The following is a 14,139-nucleotide window of genomic DNA, read 5'->3' as shown; positions in this document are numbered from 1 at the left end:
TATATATATATATATATATATATATATATATATATATATATATATATATATATATATATATATATATATATATAATCACGTGTTTATTTTCGTGATATACACACATATTTATATATATATATATTTATATATATATATATATATATATATATATATATATATATATATATATATATGTCGTACCTAGTAGCCAGAACTCACTTCTATGCCTACTATGCAAGGCCCAATTTGCCTAATAAGCCAAGTTTTCATGAATTAATATATTTTCTTTATTTTTTTTCTTATGAAATGATAAAGCTACCCATTTCGTTATGTATGAGGTCAATATTTTTTTATTGGAGTTAAAATTAACGTAGATATATGACCGAACCTAACCAACCCTACCTAACCTAACCTAACCTATCTTTATAGGTTAGGTTAGGTTAGGTAGCTGAAAAGGTTAGGTTAGGTTAGGTTAGGTAGGTTAGGTAGTCGAAAAACAATTAATTCATGAAAACTTGGCTTATTAGGCAAATCGGGCCTTGCATAGTAGTCATAGAAGTGCGTTCTGGCTACTAGGTACGACATATATATATATATATATATATATATATGTCGTACCTAGTAGCCAGAACGCACTTCTCAGCCTACTATGCAAGGCCCGATTTGCCTAATAAGCCAAGTTTTCATGAATTAATTGTTTTTCGTCTACCTAACCTACCTAACCTAACCTAACGTAACTTTTTCGGCTACCTAACCTAACCTAACCTATAAAGATAGGATAGGTTAGGTTAGGTAGGGTTGGTTAGGTTCGGTCATATATCTACGTTAATTTTAACTCCAATAAAAAAAATTGACCTCATACATAATGAAATGGGTAGCTTTATCATTTCATAAGAAAAAAATTAGAGAAAATATATTAATTCAGGAAAACTTGGCTTATTAGGCAAATCGAGCCTTGCATAGTAGGCCAAAAAGTGCGTTCTGGCTACTAGGTACGACATATATATATATATATATATATATATATATATATATATATATATATATATATATATATATATATATATATATATATATATATATGTCGTACCTAGTAGCCAGAACTCACTTCTCAGCCTACTATTCAAGGCCCGATTTGCCTAATAAGCCAAGTTTTCCTGAATTAATATATTTACTATAATTTTTTTCTTATGAAATGATAAAGCTACCCTTTTCACTATGTATGAGGTCAATTTTTTTTTATTGGAGTTAAAATTAACGTAGATATATGACCGAACCTAACCAACCCTACCTAACCTAACCTATATATATAGGTAAGGTTAGGTTAGGTAGCCAAAAAAAGCTAGGTTAGGTTAGGTTAGGTAGGTTAGGTAGACGAAAAAACATTAATTCATGAAAACTTGGCTTATTAGGCAAATCGGGCCTTGCATAGTAGGCTGAGAAGTGAGTTCTGGCTACTAGGTACGACATATATATATATATATATATATATATATATATATATGTCGTACCTAATAGCCAGAACGCACTTCTCAGCCTACTATTCACGGCCCGATTTGCCTAATAAGCCAAGTTTTCATGAATTAATGTTTTTTCGTCTACCTAACCTACCTAACCTAACCTAACCTAGCTTTTTTTGGCTACCTAACCTAACCTTACCTATAAATATAGGTTAGGTTAGGTTAGGTAGGGTTGGTTAGGTTCGGTCATATATCTACGTTAATTTTAACTCCAATAAAAAGAAATTGACCTCATACATAGAGAAAAGGGTTGCTTTATCATTTCATAAGAAAAAAATTATAGTAAATATATTAATTCAGGAAAACTTGGCTTATTAGGCAAATCGGGCCTTGAATAGTAGGCTGAGAAGTGAGTTCTGGCTACTAGGTACGACATATATATATATATATATATATATATATATATATATATATATATATATATATATATATATATATATATATATATATATATATATATATATGTCGTACCTAGTAGCCAGAACGCACTTCTTAGCCTACTATGGAAGGCCCGATTTGCCTAATAAGCCAAGTTTTCCTGAATTAATACATTTTCTCTCATTTTTTTCTAATGACATGATAAAGCTACCCATTTCATTATGTATGAAGTCAATTTTTTGTTATTGGAGTTAAAATTAACGTAGATATATGACCGAACCTAACCAACCCTACCTAACCTAACCAAACCTATATTTATAGGTTAGGTTAGGTTAGGTTGCCGAAAAAGTTAGGTTAGGTTAGGTTAGGTAGGTTAGGTAGTCGAAAAACAATTAATTCATGAAAACTTGGCTTATTAGGCAAATCGGGCCTTGCATAGTAGGCTGAGAAGTGCGTTCTGGCTACTAGGTACGACATATATATATATATTTAAACCTAGAAAGGGTACATCCTCTAGTGCAAGTGTAGGGACCCATAGCGTCGGAGAAGAAAATAAAGAGTTCTCAGAGAAGACCTTGTGGATCCTCACTGAACACTTTGATATTTTCTTCTCCTACCACCCCTATTCTTTTGGTATATGTGTATATTTATCTAACTTTATTTGAAAATGTCATTACACAAAAAAGTTGCAATATTGATAACATTCATGGTACAAGGCTACTTGTCACAAGTTGTATAGCTCCTCCAGCTCCTCAGATGGCGGGCAGGCACCATTGATGCAGTGAGCATTTCCTCTCTGGATTGCCACACTAAGGCGTTGAAAAAGAAAACTGGCAGCTCTAGGGTCTCTAGTTGTTTCGATTAGCTTAGACTCCAACTCCTTCAAAAAGCTAGCAGCACTTTTACAGAAAAAAAATATAAATTTAGGCATCACTGATCTACACAAAACGCGCTTAATTAATATCGAGACAAATTGCATTAACACTAAGCTCAAACAAGCACTTCTAGACAATGCCAAGACAACAGACAAATGAAATTCCTCTAGATTCCTTCAAGAACACTCAGACCACATCAAAGCTGATTCTGGACTTCCACAGGGCCCTGGTTCAGCTAAAGCAGTGTCCATTCTTTATATAAATTACAGCCGTAACGCAGTATTTTCACTTATTCTATGCAGACGACGTCACTTAATTAATTAACTAATTGTTAGTAATTTTATTGACATCCTATCATAGGGAGCATAAGTTGAGGTAGAGTAATATCCGATAATAAAACCCAACAAAATATGTATTTTGAGTTAATTAACGAATAAACATTTTGTCTATTAAGTAATATTCGTTCTCTCACCCACATGTATGCCTGTCTCACCAACAACTATCATACAGGGGCCCAACACTTGACAAAAACCTGAGAATATACACAGGACAGCCTAGAAATATCCAAGAGCTGTTGCATCATTTGGTATATAACACAATGACGTTTTTAAATAAATAAAACAAATCACTCATGCGAAGCGGGCATATGCCCACTCCTCCATACGTTCCTCTTGCACCTAACACTAAAGGCTAACCAAATAAAACTGCAGGAAGCTCAGAACAACGTATTCGAAGGAACTGTGACCACGCACTGGTAAGATTTTAGCCTAAGTCTCCATGACACGAGCCAACCATTAACGTATATTAGAAAATAGTATTTGACACAAATTGATAGACTTACAACCCACTGTAGACACTACACCACTTTCCTCTACGACACTCAGACGAGCACGAAATAGTCATAACATGATACTTGTCCCACACAGCGCATAAGCTTGAATGTGTTTAAAAACTAGAGACAGCTCTGATATATAATTCAACAACACATACAACGCAAGGCGTTTTTATATTTAAATCCTTTTCATATCTTTGCGTTGGGAAGCGCCAGTAAGCGCCAGCAGCTCGGTTAAACCCAGGCATCAGTTACCACACTTAATACTCTCCATAGTCTACTCTTATCCTGTCCTCACATCCTCTCTCTCCCACTGTAAGAGTTGCTGGTCAGCAGGGCGTGTCTCCGGGAGCCCTTCACTCAGCACGGCCCCCAGTGGATCTCCTGTCACCAATACGAGCCCTTTGTGGGTACTGGCATGGGATTTCACTTCGTATATATCAGACGATCTAAGAATAATGTGGATTAAAATGTAAATTCAATTCAAAGTCTTCTCCAGCGAAAACCGTCAACTGGAGCCGCCGGGTGGGGACCAGCCTTAACACAGACCCCCCGTCACTGCTACTGTCTCCCCTCCTCCTTCCTCTGCCTAACCACCTTCATTAAGAACTCATCTTGATGATTTATCTTCTTATGCTATTTTTATTTTGCTGCTAATACTTATACTACCATGCCCAGAAGGTATGGCAGGATGTGCAGAATACCCCCATTGAAAAGCAGAGGTGCAACTGGTACTCAGAGAGAGAACTCATCAGAGTTCTCATCAGAGAGAATCACCATCAGAGGCCCGAGACTGTTCAACACGCTTCCTCTACACATAAGGGGTATAACTGGCCGACCCCTCACAGTGTTCAAGAGAGAACTTGACAAACACCTCCAAAGAACACCTGATCAACCAGGCTGTGACTCATACGTCAGGATGCGAGCAGCCGCGTCCAACAGCCTGGTTGATCAGTCCAGCAACCAGGAGGCCTGGTCGACGACCGGGCCGCGGGGACGCTAAGCCCCGGAAGCACCTCAAGGTAACCTCAAGGTACTTGTGAAAATGCTGAGGGCCCTGTTGGTAGAAAACTTTGGGGATCGAGAGTCTGCGCATCTGTCTCGCACCTTTGTAGCATGGTAAGGCCTATGTTAAAAGTTCAACAGGTGCTGAATTAGAAACTTTTATACTAAAGTTGATCTCCATAAATCAGTTAATTTGTATATAATTATAAATATTTTAACTTAATGTTCAGAGTTCTCCCCCATTTAAGCCTTCAACATAATGTTTAGAATGAACATTTGGTTCAGAGGAACCAACAAACTAAGCCAACAGGAAATTACTGATATTCCAGGCATTAAAGCAGAACCTGCTTTTGACATCTTCACAACCGGTGATGGTGCAATATTATTCATTTCAAATGAAGGTCTTTTGAACATCATCAAACTTGAAATACTGCCTGTACTACATCAAGCATATATCTTACCTATTTCTCTAAAATGATAGAAATGAATATGTTAGAAGATTCGTCTGCATGATACCTGGCAACTCATACATAATCTAAGAAACAATTAATTCAGATTGTAAATGGATTCATGTATATAGAACTATAGCGGGTACCCGGTGTTGCCAGGGTCTCTGTATGTCAGTCTTCCCTCTATCTAGTATCTATGAATCTACCTACCAAAATATAATATATATATATATATATATATATATATATATATATATATATATATATATATATATATATATATATATATATATATATATATATATATATATATATATGTCGTACCTAGTAGCCAGAACTCACTTTTTGGCCTACTATGCAAGGCCCGATTTGCCTAATAAGCCAAGTTTTCCTGAATTAATATATTTTTTTCTAATTTTTTTCTTATGAAATAATGAAGCTACCTATTTCATTATGTATGAGGTCAATTTTTTTTATTCGAGTTAAAATTAACATAGATATTTGACCGAACTCAACCAACCCTACCTAACCTAACCTAACCTATCTTTATAGGTTAGGTTTGGTTAGGTAGCCGAAAAAGTTAGGTTAGGTTAGGTTAGGTAGGTTAGGTAGTCAAAAAACAATTAATTCATGAAAACTTGGCTTATTAGGCAAATCGGGCCTTGCATAGTAGGCTGAGAAGTGCGTTCTGGCTACTAGGTACGACATATATATATATATATATATATATATATATATATATATATATATATATATTGTGACGGTAAAGCGTTGGTGTTCGGCTGTTTCAAAAGCTGGGGGCAGGGCCTCGTCACATAACAAAAAAAAAAGAGAAGATTGTCCTTTTGTCTGTGGTAAGGTAGACACACAAAACACAAAGTATAAACAATGAAATTTTATTTACTCTAGAAAACAAGATATGAATAAAGACAATCTCGTAAAATTCAAAACAAGTCAACAAATAAAACAACATGAATAATTACTGGCAGTGAAAATTTACTCTAAGATAAAAGTGCAGGTTATAGTGATATAAATAAAATCAAGTGAGGTGCTGAGAATACTGGCTTCAAGCTGCCACCTCCCTTAGTACACGACAGCCAGGGCTTAGTCTACTATAGAGAGATGTCAACTCCAAGGAGCACAGGGATATTCTGAGGAGACGGCGTGCTGCTGGCCCAGACGTCGACTCATGTAGTGGCGTGAGTGCAGGTGCGGCGACACACCAGCTAATCAGCAACAGGCAGGTGGAGAATGAGTAGTTTGCTGGTTGACGGCGGGCGGAAGCCGGTGTGTCTGGTTGTGCAAGGTACGCTTTGCTTCCTGGGCAAAACGTTTGGCGATACTGGTGGACGTATCTTCAATATAGTATCTTGTACTTGGATGACGTATATATGTAGGGAAGAGCAGGCTCAATCTCTCTTGAAAGAGATTATCGTCACAAAATATATATATATATATATATATATATATATATATATATATATATATATATATATATATATATATATATATATATATATATATATATATATATATATATATATATTAGTATATTTTGGTAGCAGTCTTTCCTGTAGACATATATTATTAAATATGACCGAAAAAGTAAGATTAATAATTCTAACATGAATTTTCTCAATCTTTCGTACATTACGCTTCACTGTTGGAGGTAAATCAAAAAGCACTTCTCCAAAATTCATTTTTATTTCTAGTCTGACGCGACACGGGCGCGTTTCGTAAAACTTATTACATTTTCAAAGACTTCACAAATACACAACTGATTAGAACTTGCGTTTCCCTGATTTTATATCTACATTTTGAGTGAGGTGGGAAGGGTGATGTGGCATTACATTTGAGTGAGGTGGGAAGGGTGATGTGGCATTAACACAAGACAGAACACTAGGGGATATTAATAGGGTATTAAAAGTATCAACACAAGACAGAACAGAAACAATGGGTATTGAATAGAAGTGTTTGTAGAAAGCCTATTGGTCCATATTTCTTGATGCTTCTATATTGGAGCGGAGTCTTGAGGTGGGTAGAATATAGTTGTGCAATAATTGGCTGTTGATTGCTGGTGTTGACTTCTTGATGTGTAGTGCCTCGCAAACGTCAAGCCGCCTGCTATCGCTGTATCTATCGATGATTTCTGTGTTGTTTACTAGGATTTCTCTGGCGATGGTTTGGTTATGGGAAGAGATTATATGTTCCTTAATGGAGCCCTGTTGTTTATGCATCGTTAAACGCCTAGAAAGAGATGTTGTTGTCTTGCCTATATACTGGGTTTTTTGGAGCTTACAGTCCCCAAGTGGGCATTTGAAGGCCTAGACGACGCTTAAGGCATAAACAGAACGCTTTAAAAGAGACTAACGTCGTCTATGCCTTCAAATGCCCACTTGGGGACTGTAAGCTCCAAAAAACCCAGTATATAGGCAAGACAACAACATCTCTTTCTAGGCGTTTAACGATGCATAAACAACAGGGCTCCATTAAGGAACATATAATCTCTTCCCATAACCAAACCATCGCCAGAGAAATCCTAGTAAACAACACAGAAATCATCGATAGATACAGCGATAGCAGGCGGCTTGACGTTTGCGAGGCACTACACATCAAGAAGTCAACACCATCAATCAACAGCCAATTATTGCACAACTATATTCTACCCACCTCAAGACTCCGCTCCAATATAGAAGCATCAAGAAATATGGACCAATAGGCTTTCTACAAACACTTCTATTCAATACCCATTGTTTCTGTTCTGTCTTGTGTTGATACTTTTAATACCCTATTAATATCCCCTAGTGTTCTGTCTTGTGTTAATGCCACATCACCCTTCCCACCTCACTCAAATGTAATGCCACATCACCCTTCCCACCTCACTCAAAATGTAGATATAAAATCAGGGAAACGCAAGTTCTAATCAGTTGTGTATTTGTGAAGTCTTTGAAAATGTAATAAGTTTTACGAAACGCGCCCGTGTCGCGTCAGACTAGAAATAAAAATGAATTTTGGAGAAGTGCTTTTTGATTTACCTCCAACAGTGAAGCGTAATGTACGAAAGATTGAGAAAATTCGTGTTAGAATTATTAATCTTACTTTTTCGGTCATATTTAATAATATATATATATATATATATATATATATATATATATATATATATATATATATATATATATATATATATATATATATATATATATATATATATATATATATATATATATATATATATATATATATTAGTATATTTTGGTAGCAGTCTTTCCTGTAGACATATATTATTAAATATGACCGAAAAAGTAAGATTAATAATTCTAACACGAATTTTCTCAATCTTTCGTACATTTCTTTTCACTGTTGGAGGTAATTCAAAAATCAGTTCTCCAAAATTCATTTTTATTTCTAGTCTGACGCGACACGAGCGCGTTTCGTAAAACTTATTACATTTTCAAAGACTTTAGTTTACAAATACACAACTGAATAGAACTTACACATCTCCGATTTTTGTTTATATCTACATTTGAGTGAGGTGGCATTAATAGGGTATTAATTTCGTCAACACAAGACAGAACAAGAGGTGGCATTAATAGGGTATTAATTTCATCAACACAAGACATAACACGAAACAATGGGTATTGAAATGGAAGTGATTGTAGAAAGCCTATTGGTTCATATTTCTTGATGCTTCTATATTGGAGCGGAGTCTTGAGGTGGGTAGAATATAGTTGTGCATTAATTGGCTGTTGATTGCTGGTGTTGACTTCTTAATGTGTAGTGCCTCGCAAACTTCAAGCCACCTGCTATCGCTGTATCTATCAATGATTTCTGTGTTGTTTACTAGGATTTCTCTGGCGATGGTTTGGTTGTGGGAAGAGATTATATGTTCCTTAATGGAGCCCTGTTGTTTATGCATCGTTAAACGCCTAGAAAGAGATGTTGTTGTCTTGCCTATATACGGTTTTTTTTGGAGCTTACAGTCCCCAAGTGGGCATTTGAAGGCATAGACGACGTTGGTCTTTTTTAAAGCGTTCTGCTTTGTGTCTGGAGAGTTTCTCATGAGTAGGCTGGCCGTTTTTCTGGTTTTATAGTAAATCGTCAGTTGTATCCTCTGATTTTTGTCTGTAGGGATAACGTTCCTATTAACAATATCTTTCAGGACCCTTTCCTCTGTTTTATGAGCTGTGGAAAAGAAGTTCCTGTAAAATAGTCTAATAGGGGGTATAGGTGTTGTGTTAGTTGTCTCTTCAGAGGTTGCATGGCGTTTCACTTTCCTTCTTATGATGTCTTCGACGAAACCATTGGAGAAGCCGTTGTTGACTTGGACCTGCCTTACCCTACAGAGTTCTTCGTCGACTTGCTTCCATTCTGGCTGTGTCGCATATGTCGACACGGTCGACATATGCGTTAACAACACTCCTCTTGTACCTGTCTGGGCAGTCGCTGTTGGCATTTAGGCACATTCCTATGTTCGTTTCCTTAGTGAAGACTGCAGTGTGGAAACCTCCGCTCTTTTCCATGACTGTTACATCTAGAAAGGGCAGCTTCCCATCCTTTTCCATCTCGTAAGTGAAACGCAGCACGGAACTCTGCTCAAATGCCTCCTTCAGCTCCTGCAGATGTCTGACATCAGGTACCTGTGTAAAAATGTCGTCAACATACCTGCAGTATATGGCCGGTTTCAAGTTCACGTCGACTAAGACTTTTTGCTCGATGGTACCCATGTAGAAGTTTGCAAACAGGACACCTAGGGGAGAACCCATGGCGACCCCATCTACTTGCTTATACATGTGCCCATCCGGGCTCAATGAGGGTGCCTCTTTAGTACAAGCTTGGAGTAGTTTCCTTAGAATATTTTCGGGTATGTCAAGAGGAGTACAGGCTGGATCACGATACACTCTGTCGGCTATAATCCCGATTGTCTCGTCCACAGGTACGTTGGTAAACAGCGATTCTACGTCCAACGAGGCTCTTATCCCTGTGGCCCGTGTGCCCCGCAGTAAGTCAACAAATTCCTTTGGAGACTTCAGGCTGAAGGCGCAAGGAACATAAGGAGTCAGCAGGCCGTTGAGTCGCTTCGCCAGTCTGTACGTGGGTGTACGTAAAAATGAATTTTGGAGAATTGATTTTTGAATTACCTCCAACAGTGAAAAGAAATGTATGGAAGATTGAGAAAATTCGTGTTAGAATTATTAATCTTACTTTTTCGGTCATATTTAATAATATATATATATATATATATATATATATATATATATATATATATATATATATATATATATATATATATATATATATATATATATATATATAACTGAAAACTCACACCCCAGAAGTGACTCGAACCCATACTCCCACAACTGGTATGTACAGGGACGCCTTAATCCGCTTGACCATCACGACCGGACAAAAGGAAGTGATAGCCGAGGCTATATGAACCACTTCCCCGCCGGCACTCGGATGGTAATCTTGGGCATAGCATTTTATCAAATCACCTCATTCTTTGGGGCACACGTGAGGAACACAAATGCAAACAAGCCTGAATGGTCCCCAGGACTATATACAACTGAAAACTCACACCCCAGAAGTGACTCGAACCCATACTCCCACAACTGGTATGTACAGGGACGCCTTAATCCGCTTGACCATCACGACCGGACAAAAGGAAGTGATAGCCGAGGCTATATGAACCACTTCCCCGCCGGCACTCGGATGGTAATCTTGGGCATAGCATTTTATCAAATCACCTCATTCTTTGGGGCACACGTGAGGAACACAAATGCAAACAAGCCTGAATGGTCCCCAGGACTATATACAACTGAAAACTCACACCCCAGAAGTGACTCGAACCCATACTCCCACAACTGGTATGTACAGGGACGCCTTAATCCGCTTGACCATCACGACCGGACAAAAGGAAGTGATAGCCGAGGCTATATGAACCACTTCCCCGCCGGCACTCGGATGGTAATCTTGGGCATTGGGTAATCCTGGGGACCATTCAGGCTTGTTTGCATATATATATATATATATATATATATATATATATATATATATTTATATATATATATATATATATATATATATATATATATATATATATATATATGTCGTACCTAGTAGCCAGAACGCACTTCTCAGCCTACTATGCAAGGCCCGATTTGCCTAATAAGCCAAGTTTTCTTGAATTAATATATTTTCTCTATTTTTTTTCTTATGAAATGATAAAGCTACCCATTTCATTATGTATGAGGTCAATTTTTTTTATTGGAGTTAAAATTAACGTAGATATATGACCGAACCTAACCAACCCTACCTAACCTAACCTAACCTATCTTTATAGGTTAGGTTAGGTTAGGTAGCCGAAAACGTTAGGTTAGGTTAGGTTAGGTAGGTTGGGTAGTCGAAAAAAAATTAATTCATGAAAACTTGGCTTATTAGGCAAATCGGGCCTTGCATAGTAGGCTAAAAAGTGCGTTCTGGCTACTAGGTACGACACACACACACACACACATACATATATATATATATATATGTCGTACCTAGTAGCCAGAACGCACTTCTCGGCCTACTATGCAAGTCCCAATTTGCCTAATAAGCCAAGTTTTCCTGAAATAATATATTTTCTCTAATGTTTTTCTTATGAAATGATAAAGCTACCTATTTCATTATGTATGAGGTCATTTTTTTTTTATTGGAATTAAAATTAACGTAGATATATGACCGAACCTAACCAACCCTACCTAACCTAACCTAACCAATCTTCATAGGTTATGTTAGGTTAGGTAGCCGAAAAAGTTAGGTTAGGTAAGGTTAGGTAGGTTAGGTAGTCGAAAAATAATTAATTCATGAAAACTTGGCTTATTAGGCAAATTGGGACTTGCATAGTAGGCCGAGAAGTGCGTTCTGGCTACTAGGTACGACATATATATATATATATGTATGTATATTTATATAACTGAAAACTCACACCCCAGAAGATACTCGAACCCATACTGCCAGGAGCACTATGCATCTGGCGTACAGGGCACCGAATCCACTCGATCATCACAACCGGTCAAAAGCTGATGGTGGCCGAGGCTATTAGCCCATCAGTCCGCCGGCACTCTGGTGGTAATCATGGGCATAGCATTTTATCAAATCACTTTATTCTTTGGGGCACACGTGAGGAACACATATGCAAATAAGCCTGAATGGTCCCCAGGCATACATGCAACTGAAAACTCACACCCCAGAAGTGACTCGAACTCATACTGCCAGGAGCACGATGCATATGACGTGCAGGGCACCTAATCCACTCGACCATCATGACCGGTCTAATGCTGATGGTAGCCGAGGCTACCAAGTAGCCTAGTAGCCCATTAATAGTTTTGCTGCACACCCACCCAACTGGGCGGCAGCTTTACAGTTATGTGCCTGCATTACCTACAGTAAGCAAATTTTGGATACTTCGCTAAGATTTCGGGCAGCATATCATTATGAATGAAGTGCTTACACATTTCTTGGGCACCATTGATGGTGTTAACTCTGAATTCCGCGATTTTTTAACATTCCCTGATATAATGATAACGTTCGTTACCCCTACAGGCAAAAATCAGAAATTACAATTAACGATTTACTTTAAAACCAACAAAACAGCCAATCTACTCATTAAGAACTCTCCAGAAACCAAGCATAACGTCTTTAAGGAAGCCAACATCGTCTATGCCTTCAAATGTTCACTTGGAGACTGTAAGCCCAAAGAACTCAGTATATAGGCACGAACACAACGTCTCTTTCTAGGCGATTAACAATGCATAAACAGCAGGGCTCCATCAAAGAACATATAATCTCTTCTCACAACCAGAACATCACCAAAGAAATCTTAACAAACAACACAGAAATCATCGATTGACACAGCGATAGCAGGAAGCTCGATATCTGTGAGGCACAACACATCAAAAAGTCAACACCCGCAATCAACAGCCAATTATTGCACAACTATTTTCTAGCCACTTCAAGACTCCGAACCAATATATAATCATCAAGAGGAAGTGGTGATGCTATGGGCCAATAAGCCTTCTGCAGTTACTTCCATTCTTATGTCTTAATACCGATTGGTTCGTGTTCTGTCTTCTGTGTAAATGTCAATCACTTCACCCAAAACTTTTATATCACCTCACCCAAATGCGAATATAAGTATGGATGTGTTTACAGGTTACACACTTCACTTCAGTCGCTGAGTGTAGCAGTACACAGTTACAGTCACTCCCTCAGTTACTCTTTTAGTACAGTGTAACCATGTCTCCCCAGGATATGACTTTCCTAACCATCCTTCTTGAATTATTAACGTCAGAAGGACACAGTTATATAGTAGCAAGAGCAAGGAAAATTGCTGAAGACGACCCAACCCTAAACGAAGCACCGTGGCAACTTGTAGGCAACGGAAAGGCAAACAAACGAAGAAGAACCGAAGAAACGTCCAAAGAAACCAAACTAGAAGCCAACCAGAACTCAAGAGCAGCACCCAAACCAATGCCAAGGACCATATTCAAGACCAAAAAACCAGTGGATGGTCCCACTTATGCTTTCATTGCCGCACTGGAAAAGAATAATCCAGGATCAGATCTTAGAGCCAAGCCCGACATTAGAGGTAGATATAACATATCCACAGCTAATCCGGATATAATCACAAACCTCAGGAACACAGAACACCTAGTGGAACTGAAACCAGAAGAAAAAATCACCAAAATGATAGTTCAAAATTTCCCGGTCGAAGTTCATGCAAACAGACTCCTAGAATGCCCAAATGTCACAACGGCGGAAAGATGCAAGCACAACAATATCGAAACAAGACAGGTTCTTGTAACAATAAAAGGACCTCGCATCAACACTCTGAGTGTTGGCATCTATGGTCAATTCAGGCTGAGACTGTACAACCCAGAACCCATGCGCTGTTACAGATATCAGCGCTTCGGCCACCACAAAGATGGCTGCAGAGGCCCGGAACGATGTGGTGTATGTAGCGAGCTCCATAATATCGACATATGCAAGAATCTGCACAAGGAAGGCAGACAAACGAAAGCAAAATGCCCGAACTGCGGGAATACACATCACGC

The sequence above is a fragment of the Procambarus clarkii genome, chromosome 54, assembly GCF_040958095.1.
Source record: "Procambarus clarkii isolate CNS0578487 chromosome 54, FALCON_Pclarkii_2.0, whole genome shotgun sequence".
Taxonomy (NCBI): Eukaryota; Metazoa; Arthropoda; class Malacostraca; order Decapoda; family Cambaridae; genus Procambarus; species Procambarus clarkii.
Note: the sequence above shows the minus strand (reverse complement) of the source record.